The sequence below is a fragment of the Saccopteryx bilineata genome, chromosome 9 (assembly GCF_036850765.1).
Source record: "Saccopteryx bilineata isolate mSacBil1 chromosome 9, mSacBil1_pri_phased_curated, whole genome shotgun sequence".
Lineage (NCBI taxonomy): Eukaryota > Metazoa > Chordata > Mammalia > Chiroptera > Emballonuridae > Saccopteryx > Saccopteryx bilineata.
Window position 1 is genome coordinate 75,516,948 of NC_089498.1, and position 10,484 is coordinate 75,527,431.

General features: G+C 45.1%; 1 pseudogene; it reads left to right on the forward strand.

The window, feature by feature from the left end:
* Positions 1-559, forward strand: LOC136313268 (adenylate kinase 2, mitochondrial pseudogene; annotated as a pseudogene).
* The last annotated feature ends 9,925 nt before the right edge of the window (positions 560-10,484 follow it).

Consider the following 10,484-nt stretch of genomic DNA (forward strand, 5'->3'; position numbering starts at 1 on the left):
ATGCTGAGGGCCACCGTGGCTTCTGGTTCAGAGATGGAAAAAATGCTGAAGACAATTATGGATGCTGGGAAAATGGGGATTGTGAAGTGGTAGTGGAGTTCATTGAGAAGAAGCTGGACACCCCTCCATGCAAAAAATGGTTTTCTTCTAGATGGCTTCCCTAGGGCTGTGAGGCAAGCAGAAATGCTCGATGACCTCATGGAAAAGAGGAAAGAGAAACATGATTTCTCTTTCTGTGACTGAATTCTGCATCCCAGACTCTCTGCTGATCTGAGAGTCAAAGGTAGGCTGATTCACCCCGAGTGGCTGTTCCTACCACAAGGAGTTCAACCCCCACTAAAGAGCCCATGGATGATGACATCACTGGGGAGCACTTGGTCTGCCAATCAGATGATAATAAGAAGGCCTTAAAAATCCACCTGGAGGCCTACCACACTCAGACCACTGCACTGGTGGAGCACAGCAGAAAATGGGGATCCACTCCACCATTGGTGTACCCCAGACTCCTCATGCTGGGTTTGCAAACTTCCTAGCAGTCTTCCCCAAAGCCACATCCTAGTAACAGAAAGCCAGGTGGCATTCCACCACTGCTCATTACCCTGTGATCCCTGCTCTTCAGTGCTGGGCAGACGGGAGGGGTGGTCAGGAAAAGGATGAGAGTGAAGAGTGGTGAGAGACTCAAGAAAAATATTGAAAGAGGAACAGTGTTGTAGTGATTGATGCTTTTTCTTTTACATAGGGTAGGAGTCTTAAAAATTAATATTTAAAAAACTGATTGGAGGGTTTAAGTAGAAATAGGGAGGAACAATACTATTTTGTAAGAAATCAGCTTTCATTTGCTCTGGACTCTTGACAATATTTTTTAAAGCCAGTGCCCTGAGTCCTCAGCTTTTATCTCAGAACCTCATGGGTTGCCAGCCCAGGAATACAGGGAATCTAATTGTTGTCCTCTCTGTGCTATAGTTTGGGGCAGTGAGAGTTTGACTACTGACCCTGGTTCCCCACATCATGAGATCAAAAATTCATCTCGACATTTTTTAAAAAGATATGGGTTATGTTCACGGGGGCTGTGGCTCAGCAAATCAAGTTTACAGGAGTCAGAGGGAAGGTGGGGAAAGCCGGTCTCACTCCCTTCCTTACTTACCACTGACTTACCTGTCCACCTGCTCTCATGGGTAAGTGCTCAGCAATCACCCAGTGTGTACCATAATCCTGCACTCTTGCCTTCTTTCATCCATGATATGTGAATAGATGCTTTAAATAAATGAGAAAGTGTCCTAAGTGACATCATCCAAAGATTAACCTTCCTATCCTCAAATCTGTGTCTGGAATCACTGGACAGCACTGTGGTATATTTTCAGTGAGGTTTCTTTTTTTTTTTTTTGTATTTTTCTGAAGCTGGAAACGGGGTGGCAGTCAGACAGACTCCCGCATGCACCCAACCGGGATCCACCCAGCACGCCCACCAGGGGGCGATGCTCTGCCCATCCGGGGCGTCACTCTGTTGCAACCAGAGCCATTCTAGCACCTGAGGCAGAGGCCATGGAGCCATCCTCAGCGCCCGGGCCAACTTTGCTCCAATGGAGCCTCTGCTGCAGGAGGGGAAGAGAGAGACAGAGAGGAAGGAGAGGGGGAGGGGTGGAGAAGCAGATGGGCGCTTCTCCTGTGTGCCCTGGCCGGGAATCGAACCCGAGACTTCCGCACGCCAGGCTGACGCTCTACCACTGAGCCAACCGGCCAGGGCCAAGTTGCCTTTCTTAACTGACCAAATGTTGCCTGTTTGGCCCCTAAATCAATAGAGTTTGTAATATATATATAATATATATAAAAATTATGTATATATTATATAATATATATGTAATATTTGCAATATAATATATAAAATATATAAGTATTTATTTTATTATATATTATATATAATTTATTATATTTAAATTACTAATTATATAAAATTATTATATTGTTTATAAATTATATATACTTTATAAATTATATTATTATAAATTTATTATATATAAATTATATATATATATTTGTAGAGATAATGAGATAACATTCCAAAAAATAAAATTACACCAGCCCTGGCCAAATAGCTCTGTTGGTTAGAACATCATCCTAGAGCAAAAAAGTTGCTGGTTTGATCCCCTATCAGGGCACATACAGGAACAACTTGATGTTCTCATCTCTCTCTCTCCCTTCCTCTCTAGCTAATAACAATCAATAATTTTTTTTAAGATTTAATTTGTTGCCCTGGCTGGTTGGCTCAGCGGTAGAGCGTCGGCCTGGCATGCGGGGGACCCGGGTTCGATTCCTGGCCAGGGCACATAGGAGAAGCACCCATTTGCTTCTCCACCCCCCTCCTTCCTCTCTGTCTCTCTCTTCCCCTCCCGCAGCCAAGGCTCCATTGGAGCAAAGATGGCCCAGGCGCTGGGGATGGCTCCTTGGCCTCTGCCCCAGGCGCTAGAGTGGCTCTGGTCGCGGCAGAGCGACGCTCCGAAGGGGCAGAGCATCGCCCCCTGGTGGGCAGAGTGTCGCCCCTGGTGGGTGTGCCAGGTGGATCCCGGTCGGGCGCATGCGGGAGTCTGTCTGACTGTCTCTCCCCGTTTCCAGCTTCAGAAAAATATAAAAAAAAAAAAAAAAAAAAGATTTAATGTATTGATTCTGAGAGAGAGAGAGAACGAGAGAAAGGGAGTGGGGAGGAAGAGCAGGAAACACCAACTCGTAATTGCTTCTCACATGTGTCTTGACCAAGCAAGCTGGGGGTTTCAAACTGGCAACCTCAGCATTCCAGGTCAACGCTTTATCTACTGCACCACTGCAGGTCAGGCAATAAATAAAATTTTTTTCAAAAATAAAACTACGTCAGCCCTGGCCATTTGGTTCAGTAGATAGAGCATCAGTCTGGTGTATGGATGTCCAAGGTTCAATCCCTAATCAGGGCACACATGAGAAGGGACTCTCTGCTTCTCTCCCTACCCCTCTCTCCCTTCTCTCCTTCTTACCCTCCTGCAGCCAGTGGTTTGACTGATTTGAGTGTCGGGCTGGGTACTGAGGATATCTTGGTTGGTCCAAGCACGTCAGCCTCAGGTGCTAAAAACAGCTTGGTTGGTTTTTTTTGTTTTTATTTATTTATTTATTTATTTATTTTACAGAAGACAGAGAGTGAGTCAGAGAGGGATAGGTAGGGACAGACAGACAGGAACGGAGAGAGATGAGAAGCATCAATCATTAGTTTTTCACTGCACATTGCAACACTTTAGTTGTTCATTGATTGCTTTCTCATATGTGCCTTGACCGTGGGCCTTCAGCAGACCGAGTAACCCCTTGCTGGAGCCAGTGACCTTGGGTTCAAGCTGGTGGGATTTTGCTCAAACCAGATGAGCCCGCACTCAAGCTAGCGACCTCGGGGTCCCAAACCTGGGTCCTCTGCATCCCAGTCCGATGCTCTATCCACTGCGCCACCACCTGGTCAGGCAATAGCTTGGTTGTTTTGAGCATCCACTCTAGGGGGTGGCCAGGTGGATCCCAGTCAGGGTACATGTGAGATCTGTCTCACTATCTCTCCTCCTCAAAAAAATTAATTAAAAAATAAAAAATACATTGAACTGCAGATTCAAGAAATTTACTTGAATTTACTAACATTCATTCATATCATTAATGGGATAACCTGTCTTGCCACAATGCTTGGCTTAGGGATGGGCACTTAACCAGGTCTCAAATAGTTAATGACTTTTTTTTTTACCTTAGGAGTTGTTTGGTTAGGGGCTCAGAAAGTGAGATTGTAGCCTAAATTGACCCAAATAAAGTGGAGACCCATACTTTTGTTTCATGCCTGAGGGTAGACAGTCTCTGGATAAGAACAAGAAAATAAATAGCCCTAAGATCTTCTGGTAGACATTTTCCTACTATGATAGAAGCTAAGCCAACTTGAGGACAAAGCCAACCCATGAAATAGGTAAGAGCTGAGAGAAAATGAGTGAAACCTTCATTCAATGGTATCTGAGGCCTTACCTTAGTGGTTCTCAAAGTGTGCACCAGGGCACACCGGTGCACCCTAGATTTCCAGGTGTACCCTATGGTATTCCAGAGAAATATCTGCTTGTTGGGGACCAAGAAACCAACAGGGTTTTTGGAGTTTAGATTTTTGGAGGACAGAGGTGTGGGCAATTGGCTGTAAGTTGACAGTCTGCCCAACCCCCCACCTCACTCGCCTGATTAGGTTGCAAAAGGCTGTTAGGCTGTGGTGCTGGATTTTTTACACTACCCCCCATGTTCCCCGGAAAGACTAGAGGCAAGTTTCTTCTATCCTTTGTTTGGTTAAAGTTAAGATGATATGTATGGTGGGGGTTTTCTGTACTCAACACAATTAAGAGTAAAAAGAGAAGAACTCTTCAATGTATTGATGAAGAAATGAGAGTTTTCCTTTCAAATGTATGTCCAAACATTGAAGAAATCACTAGGACACATCAGGCTCATGTTTCTCATAAACACAAGAATGAAAAAACTTAACATATTCGCGCCAGGACCTGCCGAATTTACTAAATCTTACTAAGAATGTATGAATATATATAAAAAGAGAACTTTGTCATTTTTTATTTTTTAACCCCTCTTTTTTATGAATTTTAAAAAGCATAGCTCAAAATATGTAACATAAAAATGATTTTTAGCCTGACCAGGCGGTGCTGCAGTGGATAGTGTCGGACTGGAATGCAGAGGACCCAGGTTCGAGACCCCGAGGTCGCCAGCTTGAGTATGGGGCTCATCTGGCTTGAGCAAAAAGTTCACCAGCTTGAACCCAAGGTCGCAGGCTCGAGAAAGGGCTTACTCGGTCTGCTGAAGGCCCGCGGTCAAGGCACATATGAGAAAGCAATCAATAGACAACCAAGATGTCACAACGAAAAACTGATGATTGATGCTTCTCAACTCTCTCTGTTCTTGTCTGTCTGTCCCTATCTATCCCTCCCTCTAACTCTCTCTCTGTCCCTGTAAAAAAAAAAAAAATGATTTTTAATCAGAATAAATTTAATTTTGTCACATTTATTTTGTTTAATTACCATAAAAGCACCGCTTGGACTTTATATTTTTTCTTTAATATATGACTTAATTATTATAACATATTTCTCAGAAATTTGTATATAGTGCGCCTACAATTATTTGTAGGATTTTAAATGTGCCCTGACTTCAGAAAGTGTGAGAACAGCTCCTTACCTATACAGTCGGATGTTTTAGCTACACAAGTATTGGTCAAATAAGTTTCTAAATATGATATATATGTTTGCTCGCTTATTGTTTGCATTGGATGTGGGGGACAGGCTGTAAGCTGGCAAAGTCGTTATAGCCTAAGGCAGGGGTCCCCAAACTAGGGCCCGGCCCACGGCCGCATGCGGCCCCCTGAGGCCATTTATCCGGCCCTGGCCGCACTTCCTGAAGGGGCACCTCTTTCATTGGTGGTCAGTGAAGGGAGTATAGTTCCCATTGAAATACTGGTCAGTTTGTTGATTTAAATTTACTTGTTCTTTATTTTAAATATTGTATTTGTTCTTGTTTTGTTTTGTTTTTTTACTTTAAAATAAGATATGTGCAGTGTGCATAGGGATTTGCTCAGTTTTTTTTATAGTCTGGCCCTCCAACGATCTGAGGGACAGTGAACTGGCCCCCTGTGTGAAAAGTTTGGGGACCCCTGGCCTAAGGCTTAGTTTTAAAACTAAGCTTTTCCCCACACCCTGACTGTTGCATGATGTGGGTGGTGCACTCTCATGAGGAGTCCCATTATGCCTCAGATAAGTGACTTTGTATCAAAGACTTCCTTGTTCGTATATTGGATTAAAGGTTTTGATTTCTATACTATAAAGTGGTGTAGACTGGGAGCTTGCTCTCTCTTGGTTCCTGAGATTAGCATTAGAGAGGAGAGCAGAGAAAGGCCCTGTGGAGAGAGAGGAGAAGCAGCCAAGATGACAGAATGCTGAAGGAGAAGCCAGTTTTTGCAGAGAGAAGGAGATGGGGAACAGAGGTGAATAAGTCTGGTGAGCTAGAAACCTTCGATTCTAGAAAACTCGAATAAGTCAGTGGGTTTGGGAGCTCTGAATGGAAAGGGAAGTGTTTTTCCACTGTGTGTATTTCTTGCCCACCAGGTGCAAGCTAGGATTAAAGCAAATGGCCCACCAGTTCTTGGCTCCATTGTTTCATTACCATCTGTCTGAATCTAATGCGAACCTGCATGAGCCAGGCTGCTGTGATGGTGGTTGTGGCTACTGGCTTTACAGCAAGCTAATAAATTCTTTTTTTTTTCTCTAATACATTCTTTTACTGTTTGAGAACATTAAACTTGAGTTTTCTCAAATCTCAATTGCAAGTAACCAAAGACATCCTCACTGTAGTCGTTCCCTAGTGCTAGTAGTAGAGGTCGTTTCAGAGGGGCTCCAACTCAGCCCTCAACTGTTTTCTTGTTGTGAAACAAAGTTCTAGTTCCAAAAGGAGATGTGTTTTCAAAAAGTAAAACAATGTTGTCAGAAGAATGATATCTTTTGCCAAATAACTGTTGTAATAAGGAAGCCTATTTTAGTTATTCATTTATTTATCCATGCAAATATTCATTGAGCACCTACAATATGCCCGGCACTGTATCAGGTATTAGAAATATCTTTCTTTCTTTCTTTTTTTTTTTTACAGAGACAGAGAGAGAGTCAGAGATAGGGACAGATAGGGACAGACAGACAGGAAAGGAGAGAGATGAGAAGCATCAATCATTAGTTTTTGTTGTGACACTGTTGGTCAAATAAGTTTTTAAATATGATATATATGTTTGCTTGCTTATAGTTTGTACTGGATGTCGGGGGACAGGCTGTAAGCAGGCAGGATTCTTATAGCCTACAGCTTGGTTTTAGGACTAAGCCTTTCCCACCCTTTTTGATGTGGGGTAGTACAATCCCATCATACCTCAGATAAGTGACTTTGTATTAGAGACTTCCCTATTTTATATATTGGATTAAAGGTTTTGATTTCTGCACTATAAAGTGGGGCAGACTAGGAGCTTGCTCTCTCGGTTCCTGAGATTAGCATTAGAGAGGAGAGCAGAGAAAAGCCATATGGAGGAGAGGAGAGAGGCAGCCAAGATGGTGTAGTGCTAAAGGAGAAGCCAGTTAGTGCAGAGTTTGTGCAGAGAGAAGGAGATGGGGAACAAAGGAGAATGAGGCTGGTGAAGTAGACACCTTTGATTCTAGGAAACTCGAATAAGTCAGTAGCTTTGTGATCACTGAATGAGTGGGTTTTGGAGCCCAGTGTATATTTTTAGTTGCCCACCAGGTGCAAGCTAGGATTAAAGATAATGGCCCACCAGTTCGTTGCTCCGTTGTTTCATTACTATGTGTCCAAATCTAATTCGAACTTGCATGGACCAGGCGGCTGTGATGGTGGCAGTGGATACTGGCTTTACAGACACCTTAGTTGTTCATTGGTTGCTTTCTCAACTGTGCCCTGACCGGGAGGCTACAGCAGACCGAGCTACAGCAGACTGAGTGACCCCTTCCTGGAGTCAGCGACCTTGGGCTCCAGCTGGTGAGCTTTGCTCAAACCAGATGAGCACGCGCTCAAGCTGGCAACCTCGGGGTCTCAAAACTGGGTCCTCTGCATCCCAGTCCGACACTCTACCCACTGCACCACCACCTGGTCAGGCTTGAAATATCTTGATGAATAAGTCACAGTTATTTATTAATTTTGGTTGTGAACACGTGGTAAGGTACCAAATGATAGATACATGAATTTACCAGGAATTCCAACTGCCCTCTTGATGTTCTGCTTATCTGTCTGACCTCACCCTTACTGGACTATCGCCCCTGAGACAGGAGAATTCCAAGAAGCTGGCAAGCTGCCCCAAGGCAGAGCATTCCAAACATACCAGGACTTTCTTTTTTTTTTTTTTTTTTTTTGTATTTTTCCGAAGCCAGAAACAGGGAGACAGTCAGACAGACTCTCGCATGCACCTGACCGGGATCCACCCGGCACGCCCACCAGGGGGCGATGCTCTGCCCATCCAGGGTGTTGCTCTGTTGTGACCAGAGCCATTCTAGCGCCTGAGGCAGAGGCCACAGAGCCATCCTCAGCACCCGGGCCAACTTTGCTCCAATGGAGGCTTGGCTGTGGGAGGGGAAGAGAGCTACAGAGAGGAAGGAGAGGGGGAGCGGTGGAGAAGCAGATGGGCGCTTCTCCTGTGTGCCCTGACCGGGAATTGAATCCGGGACTCCTGCACGCCAGGGCAATGCTCTACCACTGAACCAACCAGCCAGGGCCATACCAACATCCACATACTCGAAATTCTTCCTTGCCCTATAAAATTCACCCCTAATCTGTAACCAGTGCCCTTCTCCCTGGAGAAGTGCCTGGCAGGGTTCCTTTCTTCCTTTCAATAAAGCCTGTTACTCTGGTCTTTTCAGAATCCCATGGATTCCAACATTTGGTGCCGAAACCTGGGACAGGGTACTAACTGCCTGGACAATCCCTCTTTGCCATCCAAACTTACAACCGGGGAAGCAATGGGCAGTGGCAGCTCATCCCAGGCTTATTTACTGATTCTGTTTGGATGTGTAATTGTAGGTTGATTGGCCAGCAGTCTAACCCTGTCCTGAACCCCTGCAGATCAGAAAGGTAAGGAGTTTCTCCTTCCCCTCTCCCGGTTGGCTTTAATTTGACCCATCAATCCCTAATCCATCGTCAGACAGCTTTCTCCGGTAAGCCTCAGATTTTGAGGGTTTTGCCATTTTTCTGTCCCAGAGACAGCACATTCCAAAAGTCTAAGCACTTAGCCAAATCCCTCCACATTCTCTTTTATCTCCTTCTTAGGTGGTGACAACCCCTAAGCAGGATGACACCACATTCCCAGGAGAGCTTTCTCCTTTGAGATTGTGATTGGAGGCGGGGATGCCCTCTCTAGATCACTAATCTCCACATTGGGCTCTTCGGAGTCAAAGCCGTCTGACCAAATCCCGTTGGGCTGTCTTCTACTCATTTTCTTTTGCAATACTTCCTGGCCACAGTATAAACTAGACAACGACTGGCCTCTGCCCCAGGCGCTAGAGTGGCTCTGGTCGCAACAGAGCGACGCCCCGGAGGGGCAGAGCATCGCCCCCTGGTGGGCAGAGCGTCGCCCCTGGTGGGCGTGCCGGGTGGATCCCGGTCGGGCGCATGCGGGAGTCTGTCTGACTGTCTCTCCCCATTTCCAGCTTCAGAAAAAAAAATACAAAAAAAAAAATAAACTAGACAACAACATCCACGGGCCTGAAAACAGGCATTCGATTACTATATCCTGCAAGAACTTGACAACTTTTGCCACCGGTTGGGGAGGGCATCAGAAATTCCTAACGTGCAGGCTTTCTTCTCCCTTTGCTCCTGTCCTTAATTTCTGTGCCACCTGTTCTACACACAGGCTGGGTTTTTTTTGTTGTTGTTGTTGTTTTCTTCACACAGGCCGTTTTTAGCCAAAGAAACCTCACCTAAAGCCTCCGTTCCTAATCTTTCCTTCTCCACAGACTCCCAAATCTCTCTCCGCCTGAGCCCCAGGGGCACCCCTCTCTCAGGACCCCTCTCTGGTCCCTCTGCAAATCTCTTGCACTTGAGTCTCTTCCCTCCAGAAAGACCCCTCCCTTCTCTTTGCAAAATCCTGTTTCTCATTCACTTGCAAATACCAGTCTCTCTCTCTTTCTCCTCCCCTGCTGGCCAGGGGCCCTTCTCTTTTCCACTGTGTTCTTAAACCCCTTCTCCCCCCTCAGAGGATGAAGTAATTTGTTTTTCTCTTTGTCAGAAAATATCTCTAGTATAATTTTAATTAAAACAAGTAAAACACACTCATTTAAATTCCTTAATTCATAATTTATATGTGAAGTCTTTGTTTAATGTGCAACTGTGTCTGTTTCTAAGACCTTAAACCAATAATTACCCACCTCTTAAACCAGGCTTACTAATTCCCATGGACTTTCCCTGCAATACCCCCATCCTTCCTGTTCAAAAATCTTCAGGGGCTTATCACCTTGTACAAGACTTATGCCTAATCAATGAGGCAGTAATTCCCCTCCATCCAGGAGTCTCTAATCTCTACAGGTTACTGTCACTGTCACACATTCCCTGAAACACCACTCACTTCACGGTCCTAGACCTCAAGAATGCCTTCTTTACCATTCCTTTATACCCTGACTCTTGCTTTCTGTTTGCCTTTACCTGGACACTAATGCAGCCCAGCAACTTATGTGGACTGTCTTACCCCAGGGGTTCAGAAACAACCCACACCTGTTTCAGCAGGCACTAGCTCAGAATTTAGCAGCATGTGCCTGACCAGGCGGTGGCGCAGTAGATAGAGCATCAAACTGGGATGCAGAGGACCCGGGTTCAAGACCCCAAGGTCGCCTGCTTGAGTACGGGCTCATCTGGTTTGAGCAAAAGCTCACCAGATTGAATCTAAGGTCGTTGGCTTCAGCAAGGGGTTACTCAGTCTGCTG